The sequence below is a fragment of the Pocillopora damicornis genome, chromosome 5 (genome assembly GCF_964200805.1).
Source record: "Pocillopora damicornis chromosome 5, jaPocDami1.2, whole genome shotgun sequence".
Taxonomy (NCBI): domain Eukaryota; kingdom Metazoa; phylum Cnidaria; class Anthozoa; order Scleractinia; family Pocilloporidae; genus Pocillopora; species Pocillopora damicornis.
The window spans coordinates 19,228,659-19,256,158 of NC_142674.1; the positions used below are offsets into that span (position 1 = coordinate 19,228,659).

A 27,500-nucleotide genomic window follows, 5' to 3' on the forward strand; every position below is an offset into this window, starting at 1 on the left:
GATTTTCGTTCTCAGCCGCGAGAAATCCCATCACCAAAGCCACTCAATACCTAACTTTCGGTTTTTCTTTTTCGTATTTTGGTTTTCTTCCCCTTCTAGAAAACTTTGAACGTCACTGTCTGTAAGCGACACGAATTTTTCATTCTTAAAGCGGCCATAATCGAAAATAAAAACGACCTCGGATTGAGAGTGGTGAAGGCGTTGCCGTTCATTCATCAACCTGACCGAGAGGCGCGAAAGGCGAGTGACGTGTCAACAGCTTATTGGCGATATCAAACACTCGTGAAAAAAAAAGCGTATTTTTTCACGTCTGTTATTACAGCTTTTCTCAGGGCTGGAAATCCTTTTCTAACACCGTATTTTACATGATAAATAATTTTAAACAATAGAGGGAATTCGTATAACCCGTTCGGTAGACCCTAATGAGTTTGCCACTAAAGGCTAATGATAAGAAAAATTAAGAGCTGTTGTGAGCATTTATTCAAATACATATTCACCGATGAGTTTCCCTCGTGAAAATTCTCAATCAACCGATGCTACAAACAGTAATGATTTTCGTCGGGTTGTGGTGACATTAAAGTCACAAAAATCAGCAAAAAGGCGAATACATTCAGAAGCATTACACGTACGTGTGCACCTTCATGACCTTTTGGTTCCACATAATGTTTTTGGCTCCCTCTTGGCTAACTGCCGTAGCCACATGTCATCAACAGTCCAGTACATTTGAGCGTGAATCACTCGTGCGAGGTCACGAGAACATTACACCCACGACATATTCTGGCTGATTTTTGTGACTTTACAATCACCACCACCCGACAAATATCATTACCCTTTGCAACATCGGTTGATTGAGAATCTCTGAGAAAATTCGGCGGCGAAGATTTCTCGCAATAGATGTTCACGACTGTTCTTAATTGTTCTTCTCATTTGTTATTAGTGACAAACTCACTGGCACTTAACGAATGAGTTATACGAATTTAGTCTATTTCCATCACAAATATACATATATACATAGTCTTTATTTCTGTGTCTAGTCGTTCTAGCGCCAAGGCACTAATTGGGGACACTCGATTAAACCTATGTTGAACCTTAAAAGGATCTTTCGACATGTTTAGGCAAGATTCATAAACATTCGTCTAAACAGGACTGGAGCTTTATATCTCTATGATAAGTTTCTTACCAAACTATAATCTTCCGTCAAGTGAGTTTATGTAAAATCAGTTGTATGAGATTCTGCACTGCTTTAACTCAAGGTTGGTCAAGTTAAATACTTTGCAAAACTTTTCACTTGTTTTTCTTCTTCTTTCATTTAGGGTTTCAGAAGCAGTAACGTTGTCAACGCCGGCTTCTTTTTCATCTGTCGTTAACGTTTCACGATGACCTGAGTGAAGACTGCTTTAATTTAAATGATGAAGTTCCGATATTCAATTCAGGTATGTCAAAGTAGCTACGATTCAGGAAAAATTCGTGTTGAGAAAACATGAAATCATGCTTAACGTCATTTTTCTTATGCAATAGTTTTTTTTTTCCTTTATTTTTTTGTGCAGTGCAGCAAGTGCAGTTTGAATGAGATAAACACGAGTAATTCAGTTTTTGAAGACAGAGGAGATCTGTGCAAAATAATTTACAAAAGCTTGTGTATATGATCCCAAAGTAGACAAGTATTGGCAAGAGGGGATAACTCCTCTAACTCTTGTCTTTCCTCATCCTTTATCTTTCGGCGGACGGCCTGGGAGACAGATTTGCATGATCATGATTCTGCAAATAAATTGCAAACTAGGCAGGCGCGCGGTCTTAAATAGACTACGCGCTCCGCGGTCAGAAACTTTCGCAGAATTGACACTGAGTATTGCTCTCAAACTTCCTAACTTAGTATTAGAACTTTGTTTGGAAATGTGAAGCTAATCCAATAATTACCTTGGTGTTTAGTGGACGAATTTTCCTGGTTGTGCATACACTGAGATCAAATATTTTTTGCTATGTATTGCCTTTATTTCTTCTGCATTGTGTTTCATGCAAGCTGCATTTATTTCAGCAAATCACAATGTAGAGGTTTAAACTTTTTTAAAGAAGTGTAGAAGTTTAAATTTTTTAAAGGAAATGTAGAAGTTTGAATTTATAAAGAGTAGCAAACATTTATGTGGTGCATGTCGCGCGCTAATTGACTTTGAAAATTTCTCTAAGATTTGTTTTAAAAATGTTATAGCAAAAAGCGTTTAGTCGATACCACGAACAAACAATTGCAAGGTTCCTGCCTCTTTCTAAGGCGACCAAAAATTTCCAAGAAACTTAAATGTTGTGGCTTTCACCGTTAGCAAGCCGTCTTCGGCATCCACTCTAGCCAACACAAGCACTTACCTTTATATTAAAACTCCTGGCGCCATGTCAAAAATATATTATTTGATCCTTTCTGGAATGTTTTCTATATTTTATCCAAATATAAAAATAACACTGTCTAATAAAGAATCTCTTAGATATTAAGACCGACGAGGAAAAGCTCTAATTAATCATTACCTTGCACAGTGAGAGTGTTTATTTGTCAGCCAGTGCAGACAAAAATTTTTCTTGCCTCGCTAGAAATGATTAGTAAAACTGTGTGAAAGCCTTTACCTGTTTGAGTAAGAAACTTCAAAATGAGTCATTTCTCTGCCATATCTTGTTGAAAACCATGCCAACAACTCCAAAAAGGGATATTATTAATACTGGCTTGTAATACTCTCCAAAGGTATCTTACCTCGACATAGAAATACTCAGATTTGAATTCGCTTCAGCCTCTGGATCGAAAATGAGGAAATAGAATACGAGAATAATTCCTCATTGTTCAGGTCAACTTCCTTATCAGTCGTTACATTCTAGAATTAAATCACCGTTTTAGTAACTTCTCCCAAAAAATGAGAATCATGCGTGGCTCGTAATCATTGTTTGTGTTTAAATATCTTCTTCAAGCACGTACTAAAGACGCACGCAGAGAATTAAAAGAAAGAGAATAATTTGTGTTCCTCTAAAAAGTCCAAAAAAAAATTTAATGCACTATTAGTACGCATGACCTTGGAAACGCCAGTATAAATAAAGCGTTTTTGTTTAGACTTTCTGGGAAACTGAACTACTTCTTTAAAACTCGACCTTCCCGAGCAAAAATATAAACAATGCCGATGCTTTCCCTTTCCAGACTTTTCTCTTTTGTCAAGCAATACTGATATTTACCCTGAGTTTTCCTTCAGCTACAACGAGGAAAGTTTCACTTAGGACTCTTAAAGAATTTATATTTTTTCATGTTGTGCGATCGTATCGAGCCGCCATGTTTGTTTGCATGTTGACACTTTTAGAGCTCGTGCTATATTTGCACCCAGATCTCGCGCGGTTAAAAAAATAAACTTTGGAGTCTAGTTGTGAATGGATAGTACAGGTCTGGCACAAAATTTGCCGTCATGAATACCTCGTGTTATTCGTGTAGGGAAAGTATCAAGCGACTGAAATTACATAAAAAGCACATTATTGAAAAACACTACGACCGTACAGGTGTTGCTGACATCTCCGTATTCTATCCCGACATTCCTCTACCGATGGTGTTTGATAAATTCAAGGAAAACCTTCGGGCAGGCATCCTGAAAGGAAAATTTGATCGTCGATTGAGAAGGTTAATATATGTCTTTCGCCTCGATATCGTCGTGGGTACGTTTCCAATTCGAAGTCGACAACTGGGAGTCAAACATCGTAAAACACGCTGTGTGCGTGTGGTATGCGCCACCTCAAGATGCTCTAACTGTGGTCTTCTTGTGCCCAGAAGGGTGATCACAATTTTTCCAGATGGAGGCTGCTGCTAAAGATGTCTCTGTGGTTTCTGAGCTACGTCGACAGTTTGTAAAAGTCAATGATAAACGATCTAGTCTTGAAAATGTCCCATTTGGAGTTCCACAGGGCTCAATTCTTGGACCTGTTCTCTTTAATGTTTATGCGAATGACGAGCAAGATTGTCTACAACATGGCTCCTCTTGCTTTCAATACGCGGACGACACAACAGTGCTGCATCACGTCACTCTAAAAGACCGTGATGTCTGTGTAGACAAGGTGAAAAAGACCCTCAGTAGCGTCAAGTCGTGGGCAGCTGATAATAACCTTCTACTTAATGAGACTAAGACCAAACACATGGTTAATCCCACAGAGCAGATGTCTAAAGTGCATAATCTTGACGGATCCACTCCACCTCTCACCTTAAAGATAAGACAGTTGACAGAGTAGTGAAATTCAAGTTGTTAGGAACTTGGCTTAGTGAGAACGTTGCATGGACAGAACATGTAAACGAGGTCACATCTTCATGGTATAGAGTGCTAGCTACTCTCAGGAAGATCAAGAATATGACATCACAACAGACTAAGAAGTCTCTTGTTCAAAGCCTCGTGCTATCCAGACCTAACTTTAATGACTCCGTCACTTATCCTCTTACCGCATTTCTGCAGAAAAGAGTACAACGCATTCAGAATGCTGCTGCTGGCTTTGCCTTGAATCGTTTCTGCTCAGAAAGAGACGTTCTAGAGCTTGGCTAGCTACCTACACTGGAAAATACGCAATTAAACTTTCTTAAGCTTAGACATCGAGTTCTTGTTAGTGCGGCTTAACCCGAATACCTTCAACCACCTAGGCACAATCTCCAACATACACTACGCTCTAGTAATGCGCCTTTGATAGAAATTTCTCTAATTAAGGGTACTTTACAGGACTCATTAGCGACTTTATTCAATGTCCTACCCGCAAATGTTAGGCGGTATCCAGACTTCAACACTCTCACAAATGATTGTTGTACAATTCTTAAGAGCAGCGAAAACATGCGTTTAAACTTATAAGTTGTCTCGATAAGGTTTCTCATACAAAGCCTTAGAAAAGTTTTCTAAGGCTTTATATGGGACAACGGGAGGTACTTACAGTGCACGCGTTTTCCGTCCTGTCATGATTCAGTCTCAATTTGACTCGGCTAGTATCTAACGCATTTACATTGATTAAACTATATCATTTTGACTGGCTTTTCCACTTCATGGCTATAATAGATCGTTCTTCATTTAACCAGAACCAGAACTTTGCATTTAAGCTCCATAAGCTTCATTCTCAATGATAAATAATAATGATTAGAATAATTATAACGATTTGTTGACAGTTTTTCTACATGGTAGCTCTAAATCCGTCATACTAACTGAAAACTTACGACTTACATGATGCATAATGCACACAGTGTTATTCAAGAAACATTCACTATTTACATAAAGAAATTAAAAACTTTTAAAAAATAAATGATGTAAGATACTATAAGACACAAACAAAACTGTACCTTGCGAATGCAGCTGAGATTTTTACATTAAGTTGTAACGACATGATGAAGCAAATGTAGGAATAATCCACTACATAACAGTTTAGCAGAATGCTACGAATATCATTTAAATCTGAGCAGTTTTTGAAAGCAAAGATTCGTACGGAAAAACCTCCCATTCAAGACACTATCATTAACTTTACTGATCGATTCTCAAAAATATATTTCTATCTCTCCTATGTTCCTAATTAAGCTTTCCTAGAAATGTTGGAGAGTAGATATTTTTGAAATAAAGAACAAAATAATGTTCTGCAGGTCTATTTCTAACTGAATCAGAGCACCGTGGTATAACTGATATATTTAATCTGGACGCATTCCGAAGACATTTTACAAAACTCGTTCAGTCGAGAATATTTCTTAGGGAACTGACTTGTAACAGAGAATACTACAATGTCATTTCTTCAAATTAAGCATGTAGACCAACTCCAGTAACATTTTCAAAATTCGGTGGGGCAAAGATTCGTACGGAAAAACCTCCCATTCAAGACAGTATGATAAAGTTATGTGTAAAAAAATGACATTTCTAAGCGAGTAAGGAAGCTTATTTTAACTCTCTCCCAATTGCTTTACTTCTGAAAGCCACTGCAATGAGTATCCTTCTTTGAAGGATACCCAAGTGAAGAACAAAGGTGATGAGGCTTCTTTTAAAGTCTAAAGAATTAGGTTTCAAAGCCTTAGCTAAAAAGTTTTACTAAAAGCAAACTCCGTTAATTTTCGCAGTGACGACTGATCAAGAGGAAACGATTGCAGATGGGTGGTAGTCCCCCATAAAGTTTCAAATATTTCAAAACACCGTGGGGCTATTTCTGCGTGTTACTATCCTCGATCTCCCAGGGCTGAAAATTGAAGCAAATTCCATGAAAATTCTGGATTGACTCTGTCAGAAGCAACGTGTATGACAGTCAAAAAGGCTTAAACTCAAAGATTTATCTCGGGTCCCTGTAATAAATAAAAGCCATTGTTCGTTATTGTTTTGAGAATTATCTCCTACATTTCATTATTTTTAAGATTGTGTATAATATAAAACTTTAATCATGTCTATTCTTGTACGAGTGATTTAGTGGCTTTTACGTTACGCTACGTTGATGACACATTTACCGCCGTACACAAAGACGAAATTGACGCTTTTCACAATCACCTTAACAAACAAAACACCGACATTCAGTTTACCAGGGAGATCGAAGAAGACGGCAAGCTTCCTTTTCTCGACTGTTTGGTAAGCCGAAACAACAACGAACTACGAACAACAATATACAGAAAACCGACGCATACCGACAGACTTCTTGACGAATCATCCTACAACCCGACTTCCCACAAAGCTACGACTATCAAGACATTAACAAGACGAGCGCAACTTGTTTGCAACACACCGGACAGTTTATCTGACGAAAAAAAGTACCTTGACCGCGTTTTTGACAAAAACAACTACAACACTGACTTCATTAGACGAAACACTCACAGAGTTACCGAAACTACAGAAACTAACAGGGACTCCACATCTATCACGACTACAGCTGCTATACCCTACATCAAAGGCACTTCTGAGGCTATCGCGCGGATCCTACAACCTTACAACATTCGCGTAGCTCACAGGCCTATTACTACTTTACGACATTTACTGACCAACGTTAAAGACAAAGACGAACCCAACAACAGACAGGGAGCGATTTATAAGATCGAATGCTCCGACTGCTAGGCCTCCTACATTGGTGAGACTGGTAGAAACCTTAACACGCGACTAACTGAACACAAACGAGCAACTAGAAATGGCGATGCAAACAATCACATTTCTGAACATCACCGACAAACTAATCACAGAATCGACTGGGACTCTGCTAAATGCTTAACCTACAGTACAAACTATTTTCAACGACTGACTCTGGAAAGCTGGTTCACTAACTTAGAACAGACGCCTCTCAACAGATGTCAACAGTTACCAGCACCTTACAAACGACTCATTAACGACGTGAACAAACCGACAAACAGCCCGACAAACAACAGACGGATCGAAACCGACCAATGACTGTTGACAAACTCTACACGAGTCTTCCAGCCAATCACATCACGGCTAAACAGACCAATCACGTTCAACAGACCAGACTTTATAACATCATCGACTGACTGCTACTCCTCACTTGACTCTGAAGATGACTATCGCACAGATAGTCGAAACGTCAGTCACCAACAACAGTTCTTTTCAGAACTACACACACCCGGACGATCACACTACACGAACTAGTGTTGTCTTTGTTGGAAATAGTTGAATGCTATATTTTTGATGTAGTTTGATTGTTTGAATGTGGTTTTTCGCAGCAACCAGCGCGAGACTTGAGCGGGAAGATGTTACACAGAGGAATTAAATATTATGGTAAGGTTTTGCTTTGCTAGTGTGTTTGGGGGCCTTTAGATTGGCAAAAATTAAAGGAGTCTTGTTTCATTTTCAAGAATCATGTAATGCTTGCCGTTTTAATTTCCCTTTCATGTCCAAAAAATATATCTGATCGAATTTGCAAAAACATGCACGATATGTGGCAAGATTGACAGTCAGGTTTATGGCTTGATAGAGCTCAGTTGGTGGGTGAATACCCTGTAGTTGGAGGGTGGTTGAAAGTCTAAAGTAGTATGTTTAGGAGGGGCTGCAAAACCTTAATGGCTAGGGTTAGGAGCATCACCCACCTTCAAGCCAGACTAGTCGATGAAAATGCAGGGGGCTTAACGTCAAAGGTAGTGCCCTACATGCAACCCAGCCACTAACCTATCCAAGGATGGGTTGCAAATGCCTCTTTGTGGAAGGCTCTGGGGGTGGGAGGGGTAGGTTATTGGAACCTATATCTGACTGCCATTTTTTTCTGAGCCTGGAAGGGGCCTGTCTTTTTCATCTTGTTTGACAGCCTACAGGCTTGGTAGTCAGGCTTGCACCCTGTCACCTCAGCCACTACGCTAACACTCCATAGCTGGAGGGTGGCTGAGTGTCAAAATCATGCCTTTTTGGGCGAGAGGACTCTATTGAAATTGCAAAAACCTTGATTGCTTTGTTTGAAGGCGTGTATCGCCATAGTGGCCCTGCTTACGCGTCAAATGGAAGTTGTTTCATTGATGCATTACCCATTTGGCTACAATGATTTAAACAGAAAATTCTTGAAAGATTGGACAAATTACACTGGCTGACGTGCCGTTGATATCGATGGTCATTCGAAGTTTGCCAGTAAAAGTGAATACTTCATTTACAGTGAACAGAATAATTGCTCTTTGTCAGTTGGTTGCAGCAAATTGATAAAAACAGCCCATTAAGATTGGTCTGATGAAGGTAGAAATTCTATCAACAAAGTGTAAGGATGGAGTATGCGTTCGAGCAAAAAAAATTGTAAGGAATATAAAAGGCGTTTCAAGGGTTAGAGTGGGGTTTACAATAACTCCTCAGCTATCGTCGAGACTCACTGAAATCAGGGGGTACTCAAGACAGTTAGACGGCAGCTATCAAACTTTGAGAATTGTCTACCTCTCTCCTTTTTTCGAGTAAATTTACATTTTCAAATGGTTTGCCCCTGAGAAAAATAATATGATATTGGAATCCCAGGGAGTTCGTTTTTATGTATAGTTACGAAGTTTTGTTCTTTTGCTGACCAATACTAGGAATGGTAGTGAGTGATTCAAGGGAATATGAACTCAACTGGGTTTCTTGGTTTTGTTAATTCTCTGATAGCGTGGATCTGAGCTCCTGTTTGGCTGCCCACATCAAGTACACAGTTTGAATACCTTAACATCCATGTAGCAACCTTTCAACTGTTGAAAAATCTAAGACATCTCCATTCTGTTGATCTTGATTTTGTTTATGTCTGTAGTATTTCATACACTGTAATAGAGCGAAGCCAAAACTTTTACGCAGCCGTTCTTTGAGCTGAGATGTCACGCAGTGCCGCTCATTTTCATGCGCTGCGTGACATTCCAATTAACTATTGCACAGGAGTCAACGGACATGACACACCTGAGAACCAACGATCAACACTGTCGCCATTTGTAGCACCGCCACCACTATTGTTGTTCACTTCGCTTACAGACTTAGAACAACAGACAGCTGCAAAGTGACCCACCTTTTGGCATTTCAAACACTTCTTATCTTTTGCGAAACACTGTTCTGGCTTTGTGTGAGGGAGACCGCATCTGCCACACTTCTTTTGACTTTGTTTTTGGGATGAATCCTTTTTCTTCCCTTTACCTTTTCGCCAACGAGAACTCACTGGCGTCTTTTTGCTTTGGATTTCGTCCACATTCTTCGACGCAAGAGAATTCTGATCTGTAACCTGAGACTTGACCATTTCTTACTGACGAGCTATTTGGATGGAGGTTTCCAGCGTTAAATCCGACTTCAACTGCAACTTCTGGGACACATTTTTAGTCCAGGATTCCGATGACAATCCTATCCCGTATTTACTGATTCCGACCGGTCCCAAAATCACAGTGTTCAGCTAATTCATAAAGGTTTCGTACGAAAGACTCGACCGTCTCTCCTTTGTTCTGATTCCTTTCGTGAAAACGTGCTCGCTCGTGAATTATGTTCCGTTTTGGAACAAAATGCTCATCAAACTTCGCCAAAATCACGCCGATTTTGGCATCATCTCCCTCCGCTAAGGTATAGATCTTGAAAACGATGATGACAGCGAAGACTGCGTTAAATGATGAAGTTTCGATATTCAATTCGGGTATGTAAAAGTGTATTCAAGTGCATACGCGACAAATACGTACAAAAATTACTTTTACACATTCAGAATAAATCAAAGTACATTTACCTACGGTGAAAGGAAAACGGAACGGCCTAACTTTTACGGAATGTTCAGTCAAAGTTTGCCGATTTCTGCTGCTTTGCCATATTGAAGATGAAGCTACCACAATGCAATGCAATCGCACACCGCCTGTACGCTAACATAAATGTTAATTTTTTTTAATTAAAATAAAAAGAACTCAAAAAGACTCCCCGTAATTTGAATGCCCCTTGCAGATCCTATTCCTCCAAAAATTATATCAATTCTCGAACGAACGATTGCCGTTAGGCTCTTACCGATAGTGCTCGTAAAAAAAGCTTTAAATTGCTTAAAGCAGTGCTTATTTTTTGCCAAAAAAAGTGCTAAAATAATACTAATTTTTTTAAAAAGTACTCGTGGGTTACATAAAAATGCTCACTTTTTTCCGATTTTTTTAAACGTAGAATATTCTTATAGTTTTAATTTTTTTCCACTGATTGATGGCAGAGTACGCTCTCGAGCTATCTTTGCCTTAGCTGGCTGACTTCCATTGTTCCTCGATGACAACTTGGTTGACGCCATCTTGAAACGAGTGTGATGAACTGGGTTTCTAGAAGGCAACCGCTGACCTATCAAACCTATTCCCCAGGCCTCCTCAGCTCCTTTGACTAAAATGAGGGCAAAATGCAGCTTTAGACGACATTAATAAAGTCAGATTGTGCTTTTTAATAAAAAATTATACAAACAATCAGTCGAAAATCCAAAATAATGCTAACAGTGCTTTTTGGGATAAAATGTGAAAAAAAAGCGCGCGAAGCCAGAATGCCAGAAAAAGTGGTAGCACTATCGGTAAGAGCCTAATGGCCGCGCGCTGTAGGGAAACTGGACACGATGGCATCAACGAAATTCGAAAAAATTTTTCATAAACACATACGCACATTTTTGGGAAGCCATATTTCGTTATTCAACGCCCTGTAGTTTTGGGAAGAACGCTACCTTAAGGAAGCCATATTTTGTTATTCAACAACCTGAGGCAATGGAAACAATTCTACTTTTCTTTGTTTTGGCCGTGGCTTTCCGTCACTGTAGGTTATGTAGGGACAGTCCCGTTCGACTGAGATGGAGAACTAAACGCCACATCATCGATAAACATTTCGGCCGTGAAAATGTTGACACGTGTTCCACCTTTTATCGACATATTTCTGTACGGATGGTTTTTGAAAGATTTAAAGCCCAGTTTAGGGAAGGCTCTCTGGAGAAAGAACATCCTCACTCATCGAGAAATCTAATCTATTATTGCCCCTTTAATTTAGTCGTGGGTTCCTCTCCATCGCCAGATGGACGTAGACGACTGAGAAGTCATCATGTGAGGGTGCCATGCGTCCGCTCAACATGTCGCAACTGTTCTCATCCTGTGATAGTGATAAAAACAATTTTTCCCGATGGACAGGCCAGACCAATTTATTAAAGAACCAAACTTATGAAGCGAAAATCCAAGGTTCCGAAATGAAGAACATGCTATTGTTCTATATAGTTGTCACGAAGTAGAAAATCCAGCCAAAAAAAACTAGTTACTAGCACGAGTCAGTTATTTTCCCTTAGAAGTCGAATACATGTAATTTTTGATTACAAGAGATAAATTAAATCGACTATACATGCATTGGTCTTCTTCATCTGAATTTGATGTTCCTTTAAGATGTTACTTAGCAATGCGGGAGAAACTCTCCATGAAGCAAATGTAGGAATCATCCACTACATAATAGTTCAGCAAAATGCTTCGAAGACCATTTAAAACTGAACAGTTTTTGAATGTGTTCTGCTCACACTCTTTGACAGATGCAATATGGCGTGATCATTAACTCTACTGATAGCTTCTCAAAAAATATATTTTCTCCTCTCCTTTGTTCCAAATTAAGCTTTCCTAGTAGAAATTCTGGAAATAAAGAAGCAAATCATGTTCTGCAAGTCCACCAGTCTTTTTATGCAAGTTTATCCTCTGAGTATAATCATACTAAAACTTTCGGGAATGAAAAGTAGGATAAGTTTCTAACTGAATCAGAGTATCGTAGTAGAACTGATATATTTAATCTCGACGTATTCCGCAGACATTTTGCAAAACTCGTTCAGTCGAAAATATTTCTCAGAGGACTGACTTGTAACAGAGAATATGATAATGTCATTTCTTAAAATGAAGTATGAAGACCAATTCCAGTAACATTTTCGAAATTCGATTGGCAAAGATTCGTACGGAAAAACTTGACAAAAAATAACATTTTTAGGCGGGTTGGGAAGCCTGTTTCAACGCTCTCCTAGTTGTTTCACTTCTGAAAGCCACTGCAACAAGTATCCTCGATGGATACCCAAGTGAAGAAGTAGGGTGATGAGGCTTCCTTTGAAGTCTAAAAGTTAGGTTTCAAAGCCTTGTTTTGTCTCGCTCAGCTTTAGCTAAAAAGTTTTTACTGAAAGCGAGAGAAGAAGATTGCTGATGGGTGGTATCCCTACATAAAGTTTCAAATCTTTCAAAACACTGTGGGGCTATTTCTGAATCCAGGTAGTGTATTTGAAACACTGAAGATTGAAGTAAATTCCAGGAGAATCCTGTAATGGGTCTATTAGAAGCGACGTGACAGACTAAAATTCTAAAACTCAAAGATTTATCTAAGGTGACTGTAATAAATAAAAGCCATAGTTATTGATTTGAGAATTATCTTCTACGTTTCATTATTTTTAAAACTGTGTAAAAATGGAATCATTATCATGTCTATACTTGAGTGAGTGGTTTAATGGCTTGTAAGAGACCACTCAGATTGTTGTTTTTGTGGGAAGTAGTTGAATGCCATATTTTTGATGTAGTTTGATTGTTTATATGTGATTTTTTTTAGAGCCGTGCCTTGCACAAGACTTGAGCGGGAAGATGTTGCATAGGGGAATTGAATAGCATGGTAAGATTTTGCTTTGCCAGTGTATGGGGCCATAGATTAGCAAATAGTAAGGAAGTCTTTTTTCATTTTCAGAATCAGCTAATGCTTAACGTTTTAATTTTTCTTTTATGTCCAAAAGGTATATCTGACTGGATTGCCAAAAACATGCCCGATATGTTGCAAGATTGACAGTCAGGTTCATGCGTTGATAGAGCTCAGTTAGTGGGTGAACACCATGTGGCTGGAAGGTAGTTGAAAGTCCCAAGCAGTAGGCTGAGGAGGGGCTAAAAAATCTTGATGGCTAGAGTTAGGAGAATACCCCGCCATTAGCCATACTTGCCGATAAAAATGCTGAGGACTTAACGTCAAGGGTAGTACCCCACATGCAGCCCAGCCACTAACCTATCCAAGGATGGGTTGCAAATGGCCTTGTAAGGAAAATCCAGGGGTGGGGAGGGCATGTCATTAGACCCCTTGTCCAACTGGCAGTTTTCTATGAGGCTGGAAGGGGCTTGTCTTATTCATCTCATTTGACTGCCTATATTACAGGATCGGTGGTAATGATTGTACCCTTTTCACACCACAGCCACTGGGCTAACACTCCATGGCTAGATGGTGGTTGAGTGTTAAAAGCATGCCTTTGGGAGAGTGGGCTCTATTGACATTGTAAAAACCTGATGTCTAGGTTTTCTCTTGAGGGTGGTTATCGCCATAGTGGCCCTGCTTACGCTATCAATGGAAAGTCTTTCATTAATGCATCACAAAAGGGGGGATTATTCTATTACTGTAAGCAGAATAATTGCTATTGGTCAGCTGGTTGCAGCAAATTGATAAAAATAGTCTTTTAAGATTGGTCTGATGAAGGTGGAAATTCTCTCAACAAAGCATAAGGATGGAGTATGCAGTCAAGTAAGGAGAAATTGGAAGAAATGTCATAGGCGTTTCAACAAAACGAAATCTTCTAAAACACAACAATATTTTCCAGAACACAACAAAATCTTCTGAAACACGATAATCTTCTCCAGAACAACAAAATTTTCTGATGCACTAAAGCAAGCTAAAACACACCAAAGTACTGGTGACTAAACCTGTCGCTGGAAGCGACCGGAACCTGGGACTAGCTCTGGCCACATACTGCTAATTGAGGCGCCATTTTTGTAACTATGCAATGTTCATTTCCACAAGATGCAGAAGCGCACAAGAATGGCTCATCTCCGGCGAACCAAAGGATTGAAGGCCAGAGGGCATTTTACAGAAGAAAATGGTCTGTGTGGTGGATTTACTTCTTTAAAAGTCTCATGGAACAGGAAAATCTTTAACCCAGGAGATGAGATTCAAATGGCATGCCTTTGGTTCTGTTTCGCTAAGTTACTACAAGACGACCTGGATAAAATTAAACTACACTGGTACACACATTTAATAAGGGGCTCTAGCCATGACATTATCAGTGGGAGACCGAATGAACTGTTCTTTCTCCCAGAGCTGTATGGAGGAGTAGATGGTCTACTTCACCCAATCTTGGATGATGAGTTCTAATCCTTGAGGGAGAACCTGACTTATGGAGAGGAGAAAAGTATCTACCAAGAGTACTTTGAATATGTTATTGAAAACACTGAGTTGCAGCTGCCCCACAATTGAAGAGGGACTCTTTCTGTATAAAAGAACTCCTTGAAATTGCTAACGCATGATGTTTGACGAACACGAACGAGCTGTGCGATATCGGTGGAGGTAGGTTCGTACATTAAGTGTTCCCTTTGTTATTAGCCCATCACACTAATGATCATATAGCCATGACTGATTTATGCTTTTTATTTTCCATTTCACTACTGGGCAAGTAAAACTAAATAAAAAGGCTCGTATCAAACTCAACTTTAAAGTCTTTTCATATAATCATCCATCGCAAGTGGTTACAAGTACATCTCACAAAGCAGTTATCTTTTGACAGCAAGTGTTATTTTCTTGAAAGTGCTCATAGGAACAAGAATGTGATCAGTAGATTTCAACTGGACAATATCTAGATTCAATTAAATGAACAACTTGGAAATTTGCTTTCTTTCTCATCATACTAAAGCAATGATATCTACTAATGACATCAGAACCAAAACAATACCAACACATACAGGGGCTTACTACTTACACTACTTCAGGCCAAAAATCTGCTATCTCTTCCCCTACATTGGTGGTCAATTATCTATAGTCCTCCTTTTCTTTAACAAATATAGAAGCCATGACTGTGCTCTATTTCTGTTGTAAAGCATGTTGGAAGCTGCTAGAGCATGAAGGAAGTGGTAGAGTTCTCAAGCCACTTCTTAAGTGCTTTACAACAGAACAGAGCACTCTCAAGGCTTCTCTGTTTGTTTTATAATAAAAGAATCTGTTAAATAATGCATTACTCTCAATTTTAAAAAGAAACTTAAGGCAATAAATTATGACTGGTCTTAATGGGGGCATAGTTTGTTTATATTTTTGATACTAAATTTTTCTTCCCTCTAATTTTGCCCACTCCTGTCTGTTTTACATGCCTTTTAGAGTCAGTTTTTGTTTTGTTTTAGAGGAGATCACATTAAGCCATCCTAGATAAAATGCAGCTGGTCAAAATGCTTTCCTAGTCTTAATACAGTAAAGATATTGTGGCACTTTTCATAAACAAGGATGTCCTCTGAGATTTTCTTAAGCTCATGGCTCAGCCTTTTGTGACTTTGATATGAGAGTAACTCTTAAATGTGGTGCACATTTTGATTGAGTATTTAAAATAATCACAAAAAACAATCACAATGACTAAATAATAACTCTAAATCAAGACACAAACAAAGTCTACTTTTCAAAGAGCAGGAAGACTTGAGTGATTAACCTTCTGCACCCTAACATCACAATGTACATTCTCCATAATATTATAATTATACAAGAATAATTTGTTCGGCAATCAAGAGCTTCTTAAGTTGGTGATTATTTTCCTTATTCTCATAACCTGCCTGTTTGATTCAGGGTTAATAATGTAGGGAGAAATCAGATGCTGGTCAGCTCTAAGTGGTTGAAGGGTTAAGTCATGATTGGGTTAAGTCATGATTGGGTTAATTCATGATTGGGTTAATTCATGATTGGGTTAAGTAAAGCATCTGACAGGGTGAGAGATTGATGTGAGTTTGTTGGACCACTCATACAGCAAAGTGAAGGGATACCAATGCACTGGATACTAAGGTGAAAATTTCCTTATCTTGCAGGACACCTTAAGTTACGATTCAAAAGTGTGGTCTTCCAGATCTTCAGTTCCTCCCAAAAATGGAGTCACAGGATTGGATCACTTGGAGACTGTTTTACCAACCTACTGGAGCACATCCTTTGCAGTTCCCCTTATTCCAGAATCAGATATGGCAGAGGAGGATCAGGATATGAAAATGCATGAGGAAAAAGAGCTTTGTAGAGGGTAGACAATGAAGACAAAAATATCAAGGTATTTGGATACATTTTCCTTTATTTAAGACACTGAACTGCTCTGCTCCAGGAAAAAGCTGCGTGCAACATGGAGTAATGATCATGCTCTAATTTCAGGTGGAATTTTAAACCTTTAACTCCCAGGATCCAATTGTCAATTCTCCCCTCTAGCTGCTACACATTTTTTGTAAGCTAGTTATAAGGATTTGATGGTAGATCAAGATAACAACTTCTACCTGATAAGTTTGGGTATTCTCATTAACTTTTTATTGGATAATGACTGGATATTATAGGGAGAAGTTACTTGTTAATCACTTGTGGGAGTTATAGGGTTAAATATGGGTTTTTGCTTTTGCTGTTAAATGAAGGGAAAGTAAAAGTGGGTCAGTGAATTAAGACAGGTTTCTCTTTGCATTGTAGTTACACAAAGGAAAATCTGCCATTCTTGGGAGATTTATCACTTTTACTCTCACAAGTGGCCATTAAGTTACTTCTCCTTTAACCCTTTAAGTCCCAGAAGTGATTAACATGTAACTTCTCCCTATAATATCCATAAATTGTCCCACAATCAGGTAATGAGAATACTCAAACTTATCTGATAGAAGTTGTCATCTTGATCTAGCATCAAATCCTTATAACAAACTTACAGAGAAATGTGTGGCAGCTAGAGTGAAGAATTGATGATTAGATCTTGAGAGTTAATGGGTTAACATTTTATCCACAGACTGTATGGCAGTTGACAATTTTGAATTGAACCAAGTTTTAAAGTGAGGGCCAGACACAAACACTTAAATTACAGGAAATAAATAGCAGACCATGATAATATTAGTGACCAGTTAATATTTTATTGCCAAGAGGGGGGGCTGAGATGATTTTTGGGGGGATCACATGGTTTTCAGGTGAACGGTGAGGGGATCTGTCATTCACAAACAGACTATAGAGGCATTGTAGAAAATCGAGTGTTTTTTCTTTTGTATTTTCCCCGTTCACCCCCATTCCCTTCTTTAGAACCTCACCACACAAGCCACATTTACCTGATAGGGGTTAATCATTGAAATTCAAGTAGTAGAATGTAGGAAAAAATGCATGTACAATGTCTCCTGATATTCCATTTGAATAAGCTTAGTTATCCTGCAGCTGTAGCCTGAAATTCCACTTGAATAAGCTTAGTTGTCCTTAGTTGAGATGACTCGATACACATTATTGTGAGTACAATTCAAGACCAAATTTTGTCAAGGATGGAAACACACCTCCAAGGGTTTCTTTATTTCAACAGTTACAAACATTACTTAAGACATCATTTTCATAAAAAGTTCTCAATCTAATCCAGTGCAGCAGCTCCTGAGATGATCTCTATCAATTCCCTTGTAATCACAGCTTGGCGAGTTTGATTGTATGTCAGAGTCAACTTGTCAATCATTTCACCTTTAAGTTCAGATCTTGCACCAAGATCTCATTAGTAATTCTCCTTACTGTCTACCATACAGTTCTTGTGATGTTAGTTTTGAGAATTTGGTATTGAATCAACTACTAATCCTCTAACTGATATATTTCTTTATTTTTGTCACTTATCTGCTTGATATTGTATTGATATCGCAAGGAGAAATTCTGTCTTGGTCACTTATGGGAGTTAAAGGGTTAAGAGAGATGGAAAGAGTAAACTTTAATTAGGGAAAAAGTCTTTTGTACACCATTTTGGGGTTGAAATACTCATTCTCTGACCAAATCACATGAACAAGGGTTGATAATGTGGGGAGAAATTAGATGCTAGTCAGCTCTTAGTGGTTTAAGGTTTAAATCATGATTGGGTTAAGTATCGCATCTGACCAGGTGAGAGATTAGTGCAAGTTTGCTGGACCACTCATAGAACAAAGTGAAGTAATACCAATGCAATGGATACTAAGTTGAAAATTTCCTTATCTTGCAGGAAACCTTCAGTTACCTTCAGGTCTTCAGTCTCTCAAAAATGGAGTTACCAGATTGGATCACTTGGAGACCCTGTATCCAACCTGCTGAAACACTTCCTTCACTAAGATATGCCATGGCATGAAGGGTTCAATTCACATGTAGCAGGTAATGGATTCAGCAGGGTACAAATAAGTGTCATTGGCAATGAACAAGATGATTGCAATTCCCCAGATTCCAGAATCGGATCTGGTGAAGGAGGATCAGGATACGAAAATGTGTGTGGATACAGAGCTTTGTGGAGTGCAGACAACATAGACAAAAATATCAAGAAATTTGTTTACATCTTCATTCAATAAAGACACTGAACCACTCTACTCAAGGAAAAAGCTGCATGCAACATAAAGCAATGATCATGCTTTAATTTCAGTATTGGGATTTTGAAATGTGAATTTTGGCTTTAGCTATTAAAATGAAAGGAAAATAACAGTGTGTTAATGAATCCAAATCACCTTTCTCTTTGTAATGTAGTCACTCAAAGGAAAATCTGTTTTTCTTGGGAGATTTGTCAATTTTACCATCAAAAGTGACCATTATGTTACTCCTCCTTTTACATTTTGTTTAGAGATTTTCTGATAGATGACAATTTTCAATAACATCAAGTGTCTAACCCTTTAAATCCCATGAGTGACCAAGACAGAATTTCTCCTTACAATATCAAGTAGACAAGTGATGAGAGTGAAGAAAAATATCAATTAAGGGATTATAACTTGATCTAATACCAAATTCTCCAAACTAACATAACAAGAACTATATGGCAGACAGTAAAGAGAATCACTTATGAGATCTTGGGTGTTAAAGGGTCAAGTTAGGCCAGACACAAACACTTAAATGATATGCAACCAGTTATTATTTTATCATCAAGGGAGGGGAGTTGGAGGCTCTTCTGGGGATCACATGGTTTTCAGGTGAACGGTTAGGGGTTTTGTCAGTCACAAACAGACTTTAAAAAGGCACTGTAGAAAATAGTGTTTTTTTTTCCCATTCACCCCTATTTCCCTCTTAACCCTTTCATTCCCATGAGTGACCAAGACAATTTCTCCTTACAGTATCAATACAATATCTAGCAAATAAGTGATGAAAAAAAAGAAAAATATCAATTTGGGGATAATTAGTTGATCCAACACTCAATTCTCTGAACCAACATTATAACAGTTGTATGATTGACAGTAAGGAGAATTAAGAATTTGGTTTGGGAGTTAAAGGGTTAAGAACCTTCCCACACAGACTACATTTACCTGATCAGGGTTAATCATTCAAATTCAGTTGGTAGAGTGTAGGAAAAATTTGTGTGACCTGTTATTCCATTTAATTAAGCTTAGTTGTCCTGCAGCTGTAACCTGATATTCCATTTGAACAAACTTGGTTGTTGTGCAGCTATACAAGGAACTTGCTCTGCTCCCATTGACACCTGAACTGCCTGTAACTGCCCATGCCACGCGGTGAACTTGTGTGAGAGATGCTTCCCCCCCCCCAACCTACTCTATTAAGCATAATTTTGTCTCCAAAGTTCCTCTGTTGTTAGAGGATCTATAAGCCAATCAGGATCTGTCTTTTGTGAAGATATTTTGATGACTCTAGGGGTTACTAGAAAGGCATCATTTTATGTGTTCACAAGAAATAATCAAATGTGAAATCAAAGGAAACTGTGAATAAATTGTGGGTACATTACGTTTGAATGAGTTTTGAAGATAAGAAAATTCCTCTTTACAAAAACATTCACTTTTACAAGTAAACATAGGCAGCCAGTGGGTAACCCTTGGATAGAGTTGAAACTACTCAGAATTACCTTGAACTGCTGGGGTGATGTTGGATGGACAGTTAGAATTCACATTTTGGCTATTGTTTGACCTACACCCATTCCTTAAACTTCACTTTTTGCCGTTAAATCATATACTATAGCAGATTTCTGACATAAAATTTGTATGAATGTGCTTCAGTTGTGATTGAATAACTTGCTCCATTCTTGTATAACATGTGTACTAGCCCATGTACCCTGGTGTGACATGTTGGCTAAATACCTTGACCATGAATGGTCTGTACTACTTTTGATGAATCTTTCTGGATTGTTTGTGATATATTGAACACCAGTGCTACGAACGTTCATGTGATAGTTAGGTTTACCATACAACTGATGAAACACAACTCTTAAGAAACAATCACTTGCACCACGAACATCTGATATTCTCAAGCCATGTTGAGCTAATCGAGATTGTACAATTAATTAAGATGGTTTGGATTATTTCCTTGAGTAACAGGTCCTGCGTTTAACTCGATATCTCCTGTTGTAAGTAACTTTGCCCTTGAAACAAAATACTTGTGATTTCGTTTCTTATTCTTTGTTAAATAACATTGAACAACATGTATAAATTCATCATGAAAAATAACTGATCCTTCACACGTCTTTTTATGCTTTGCAGTTCTTGTTGAAAATATAAACATGACCAATAGCAAAATACAGCATTGAACCTTATGCACGAGTGATTTCAACTGGTTTACATCTATACAGTCTTGTTTTAAGATAATTACGGTAATCAAACGATAAAATCGTTTTCAGTGCTAACAAATGTGGTAAACTTAGCACAATACGAGACCTTACATACCTCCTAATTGCTTTACTCTTGCTAAATAAGTTCAGAATGTTCTTCCTCGATAATCTGGATGGTTCACTATCACGACGGACGCCTTTGCTAATAAGATTGGACTTTGACCTACTTCTTCGTTCCTGAATGATTTCTGTTACCATCAGATCAGTCTTCTGACTGCGTTTCGTTCTACTTGGTCACAAGAGTGTTTTGGTTGGATATTGTAGACTGATCAGTTGTGCAATTCATGTTTGTAATAGCTTTGTTCAACCTTATGTTTGATTCATACTTTTGCTGATACGAGTGCTCATAGGTTCCCACGTGAGTTCGATCAAAGTTCTGCTCGTAAGATTTACTCATAAAAGGTTCACTATTTTTAAACCCAATGTGAGCTTGGATGATCGACGGGCAGACGTTCCGAACGGTCAAAGACTCTTCGCATTCAGCGTCTATACAGCTTACTACCATGTGCTAACTGCGACGAGTATTGGTCGAAACTTTCTCGAAGAAAAGACGAACTCTAATTCAACGTCGCGGCAGTTACTTCGGAAAGTCGACAGACGTGTGACATAACGACATGCTTACGTCTGAGTCACATACAATATTTGCATATTCTGAGCCCCCAACAATGGTCTTTTCTACGCTTCGCGTATCCACGACAAAACAAATATAGAGGGTTAATGAATCAAAATTACGCTTCTCTTTGTTTTGTAATTTCTTAAAGGAAATCTGTCCTTCTTGGGAGATTTGTCACTTGTACTCTCACAAATGGCGGTCGTGACCGAAGCGTTACATAGAATTTCTTGATAGGTTCGTGACGGAAGTATATGAATATCATTGGTTTGGGTTGATTGATTGTGAGGTCGGAGTTACTAGTGAGTAGAAGAATATCATTTACGACACAATTCAAGAACAAATTTTGTGTAGGATGGAAACACTTCTTGGGGCTTCCTTATTTTAACAGTTACAATAATTAATTAAGACATCGTTTTAATTAAAAGTTCTTGATCCAATCCAGTGCAGCAGCTCCTGAGATGATCTCAATCAATATTCCCTTGTAATCACAGCTTGGCGAGTTCCATTGTATGTCAAAGTCAACTTGTCATCTTTAAACGTTTGTAAGAGATCACTTTTTCAAAGTGGTCTCGTACCGCCATCTCCTATACTACTGGCTTAACGCTTTCTCAGTTTGTGTCTTGCGGAAGTCTCGGTTTCGGGCGCCCCCTAGACGTGGACTTGAAAAGTTACGTGACGGAAATTTTTGTCTACTTCTAACTCCCAATTTATTAAAAACAACATTTAAAACAGCTGAAGAAACCTTTACCTAGAACATTACCTATGTATGAACTAATTATCTTCTGCCTCTGCGTATACTAATTCATCTCTCTCGCTCACTATATGGTACAAAAGTTAGATTTGAAAGTAGTCAGCATTTTTTTTCGATAGGAAATTAGTTTCCTAGATGTGGACAGATGGCAGTTCTTTCGATTAAACTATTTTTGTTTTATCTGTTACCACAATATTTATTCTAAACTATTGTAGCTTCCGGATTAAAGTTCTGTAATTCGATCATTTTATTTTTTTCTCTGTTTTTGTGGTTTTTATTTTATCTTTAGGTGCATTTGCCGCGTATTTTGAGAAACAAAAGACACGAAAAAAGTGAAAAATAGACAATTTTTTTACATAACATGTCATATAATTTCTCAGAATCAAATTTCTTCTTACCAATATCGGTGCATTTTCAAAGAAAATGTTGTTGAGAATTTAAGAAATTGATCGACATCGAAAAGATCGAGTCCATATTTTTCGAAAAACACAAGTAGCAGTATTACCTTCGGAATAATAAACAAGAGTGTATGTTTTGGAACTGTATTTTACATTAGAGATGTGAATTTTACCGAAAGGGAGATGTATTCCTTGTAAGTTGTTCAAATGTAAATTTGAAAGTCCAATGACATCTGAGAAAAAAGACATGAAGCAGTCAGTTTGTAAACGATAAACAGTTATTTTCACAGAATAACGGACATAATCGTTAAAAAAAGTTTACTATTTCCGATTTTGTCGAGTCGTCGCAGAAGCCTTGTTCAAAAATCTTTATTCTGATAAGAAATCGAAAAAACAGAACAAGAAGAAATATATGCCGAATTAATACTTATTTCTACGTGACACAGAAAGCGCACAGCGCGTGAAAATCTTTTTTTTCTGTGAGTTGTTCGATGCTGTGCCGTGTAACAGTTATTGCAGAAGAGTGATAAAAGCGCAATTTCTCCTTGTATCTTAAATACATGTAGATACTTAAGCAGATTGGCTGTGAGAATTACGAGACCGGTTAAACCACAAAATTGGAAACCTAACATTTCTCGTGCTCTTCTACATCTTAAGAGTAAAAAACGCTTTTAAATAGTTTCTCGCGACGTTCGCACCATATTATACAAAAGATAACTAGTATATTTAAATAAGGATCGAAACATCTGTCGTTTAAAGAGTAATGGCCGTTCTCTTGCCAAAAAAAACGAATAGTGACGGTTTTCGAATTACAGATAAATTTAAAACAATGAAGAAACAAGTTATTCTATTACGAACACTTTATATGTAAAGGCGGAGAGCCTTCCTTTTTTATTGCAAGATAGCTACAAGTAGACAGTCAGTACAGATGTCGATCATGTTGATAAATATGCTACGTGCTTTACCACAATATAGTTTCTGATATGTCAAAAGGATTCCTCCACTACAAAATCCACTTGATTCCTTTCAGTTTTTAACCAGAGAAATGCTCTGAGATGTGCATTTTATGCCCTTTCAAAACGCGAGCTCATCAACATAATCATGCGATATTCAGCAATAATCTTCCTTTAATTTCCAAGTAAAGGGCACTAAAATACTTTACATTAACTTTTCATGGAAGTATAGGGTCAAAGACTTAATAGCTTTATTAATTTCTTTCTTTATATATTTTCTGTTAGTTTTGACGATGGATAGATTAAACGTTAAGTGTCATTCTTATCGTAACGGTTGTATTCAGCATGTACTTTACACGTTTCTAACGATATCTTGATAGGTACTTAAGCAGCAACAACATGAGGGACATGCTCCATGGAATCTTCAGCAATTATACCCAGCTGGAATGGCTGTAAGCCAAGACTGATTCATTTTTATGTAACTGAAAGTGAATAAAAAAATTCGTATTTAACACGTTCCTAATGATTCTTGATAGGGATGTGAGTAGCAGTTAACTAGAGAATTCCCTCCGAGTAATCTACGGTCGTAATGCTGAGCCTTTCTAGCACCCAAAGAAATCATGACTAGCTTCCCCCAACCTTTACATGAACACCTTAAATATACCAGAACTCATGACTTCAGTCACTGTGTCAGTGACACTGACTGACGTGTGATCGTGTGGCTAGATCTGGATGAGGGTATTCCTGAGAGGGACTGTTATCGACTGGCAACAGTTCTTCCATCGACCCTTATAGTTACCTCCGCCGGACTTATCGAAATGTTAGACACTGGTTCCGGAAATTACAAAGAGAGCAAAATTACAAAGGGTGAAACTTTCAGTTACCTCGACTGCATCGCTGGTGATGCTTTGGTGTCACTGATCTCGGGAAAGGAAACAAATTTCTGAGACTAGCTTTCCCACAAGAAAATGAAAAGTTACCCCACCTCCTTGCAGTGCCATCTACCCAATACCCTACCTCCTTTAGGCCCTTAGTTTATATACAGCTCTCCAAATTAAGAATTGAGGCACAAACTCTAAAAATAAAAATACTCAAGGTGAAAATGGAACATGCTCACTTGCAGTTCTGGTTAAGCACAAATTGGCTGATAGAAAATAAAGGAATACATAGGTTTTTTTGAGCCCCCATATCAAAGCATGCAAGAAAATACAGCATTACCGGATAAACCCTTTAATTTAACGTTATTATCGAATAAATCGTAATGACCACCACCCTCTATTACTTCTTGGAAGGGAAATGAGCAACAACCCGTTGAAGGAGACATATTCAGTGGCAATACGAAGCCGTCCATTCTGTAAAGGAACACCCTTTCTTCTTTTTTGTAAAGCCATCTCGCACAAGGCAAGATAACAGCAGATCAGAACACACTGACTTTTTTACGGCAATCATTCGTAGTTCTGATCAGACAGAGGTACCTAAAATGAAAAGTGAAAGCAGAGATTAAATGAACCAATCAAAGTGCTTAAAAACTAATACCTTGATAGAAACGTTAAAAAATACAAGAGCTCTCACGAGCGTTGCAGCCATCTTGGCATGCATACATTAAGTATGATATGCAGAACAAAAGAGGGGCCCTGAAGAACGATCCGTCTGGTATCCAGTCACTGTGGATGAAATGAAGGCTTGGCTCAGCCTGTACTTAAATATGGGTTTAGCCACCAAACCAAACCTTAGTTCTTATTGGAGCACAGATCCTGCTCTTAGCTCTCCATTTTTCCCTAGCGTAATGTCCAGGGATCGACTCCTCCAGATTCTGCGATACTTACATTTTGCAGACAACACCCAAGCACCCAGGGTTGACTCAGCTGGTTACAATAAATTGTATAAAATTCAGCCATTCATGAACTTGGAAATACCCATGATAAAGTTCGAAGGGAAAGTACACTTTAGACAGATCCTTCCGATCAAGCCAGGGAGGTTTGGAATTAAGACATTTACTCTTGCAGTTTTTAAGTCCAACTGCTGGACTGCAAAGCCTGCGATTTCACACAGTTTTGTCCTCAACCATCGACTTAAAAGGTGTGCGGTTCGCTGGGAGTCTAGAGGCTTGGTTTATTTAGCGGCACCTGAAGATTCTGTGCTGCTTAGTACGCTGCTTACTATGCCTGACTTTCACCCCAAGATGGACAACAAGAGAACCGGCTTGTGGATGGAGTAAACTTAACCACCGCTCATAGGGACAGCAGTAACGGCAGTAACGGCGGAGCAGATACGATCTTGTTCCGGAGTCGAAACGATTTATTGTCTCTACGAAGGTTCGCGTTGAAACCTCAAGCTCCCGTGCTGAATACTCTGAAACAGCTGGGAATTTTAAGGTACAGAGGGCGAAGCAGGGTTAAAAACAGAGCAGCAGACGCTTTTTTAAATCCTAACGAGAGAGCAAGGGATGGCCAAGCCATAGAGGTTGTGAAATCTCGTCGCCCGGTGAAGTCCTGTGCCGTTAGAGAACTAAACGCTAAGAGATGTCTCACTGTATTACATGGAGCGCCAGTAAAGAGGAAGAACAGCCCTTCGCTTTTTGCAGTACCTAACTGCATGTTTGTAAACATATGCAGTCTGTCGAAGACCAAAAATAGAGTACGAGCTCCTGTAGCCTTGGAGGCAGATATGCGGAACAATGATATTGATGTGTGCGTCGTGTCCGAAACTCATTTAAAACCGGCACAACCCGATGCGGTGGTTAACATCGCCGATTATGCAGTCTTTCGCAGGGACAGGAATTGGTCGGGAAAGGATATGCGGTTGTGTCCTCGTGTACCGGTACACAAAGGAACGAAACATTAACGAACTGTGTCACAACTCCATGTATGGATATGAAAACAATAGGAATTCCCCCGTGTACCGGTACACCAGGACAGCCCCGGATATGCGGAATAAAGGCGGTGTTGCGATTTATATCAGGAAAACTCTGACAGTGCTTGATGTTTACCGCTAAACCGATTATGAAGTCATATGCGTAACTTTGCTTCTTCCCACGGGACATCGCATTTTAGTCTGCGGTGTTTACAATCCTCCAAAGCACAGTTACAATGAAGGTGACTTAATGAACCATCTATTGTCTTTTGTCGATCAAACAATGGACTCTCATCCCGGAACTGTTGTTGTGTGTGGCGGGGATTTAAATCAACTAAACATCAAACAGTTTGAACAGTTGACTGGATGGAATGCCTTGGTAGATTTTCCCACGCGTGGAGAGTCTAGATTAGATAATTGTTTATCTAATCGTGCAGAGCTTTTTGGAAGGTGTCGCCCTTTCACCATGTTAACTAAAAGCGATCATACTGGCGTGGTGTTACCAGCAGGAACAAAGCTTCGTCCAGTTCGGTGGAAAGTCAAGATCCGTGATCAGAGAGAGCACCGTAAACAGGATTTGTATAAAACACTAGCGGAGGAAGACTGGAGTGAGGTTTATCAGTCTCTGGGTGTAGATCAGGCTGTTAGTCGCATGGAACGGATTATTTTGAGTCACCTGGAGAAGTGGATGCCGATGAGAACGGTGACTATGTCGTCACGTGATCCGACGTGGCTGACGCCACTTACAATACAATACAATATTTATTTGCCATATACGACATTTACACATGGAAAAAAAAAATGAAGAAAATTGATGACAGAAAATAAATGGCGAGAAAACCTGAAAGAAACCACGAGGCTTATAACAAGTCAGGTTTTCTCACTTAAAATAACTAATCTTATATTAGAATTACAATATGGACTTATGGTAATTAACTTTGACCGCGCACACGTACACACACACACAC

The 27,500-nt window shown here is 38.7% G+C and overlaps 2 long non-coding RNA genes across 2 annotated transcripts in view; both read left to right on the plus strand.

Annotated features, from left to right (window-relative positions):
- The window catches only part of LOC149045846 (uncharacterized), a 60,230-nt gene that overhangs the window by 1,639 nt on the left and 31,091 nt on the right, over nucleotides 1–27,500 (plus strand). Inside the window, exon 2 of the long non-coding RNA XR_016186844.1 lies at nucleotides 1,314–1,433. This is a non-coding gene — a long non-coding RNA (uncharacterized LOC149045846). The remainder of the gene's footprint in view (nucleotides 1–1,313; nucleotides 1,434–27,500) is intronic.
- Nucleotides 12,192–16,380, plus strand: LOC149045847 (uncharacterized). The gene is made up of 3 exons (XR_016186854.1): nucleotides 12,192–13,040; nucleotides 14,005–14,747; nucleotides 16,241–16,380. It is a non-coding gene; the product is annotated as an uncharacterized LOC149045847 (long non-coding RNA).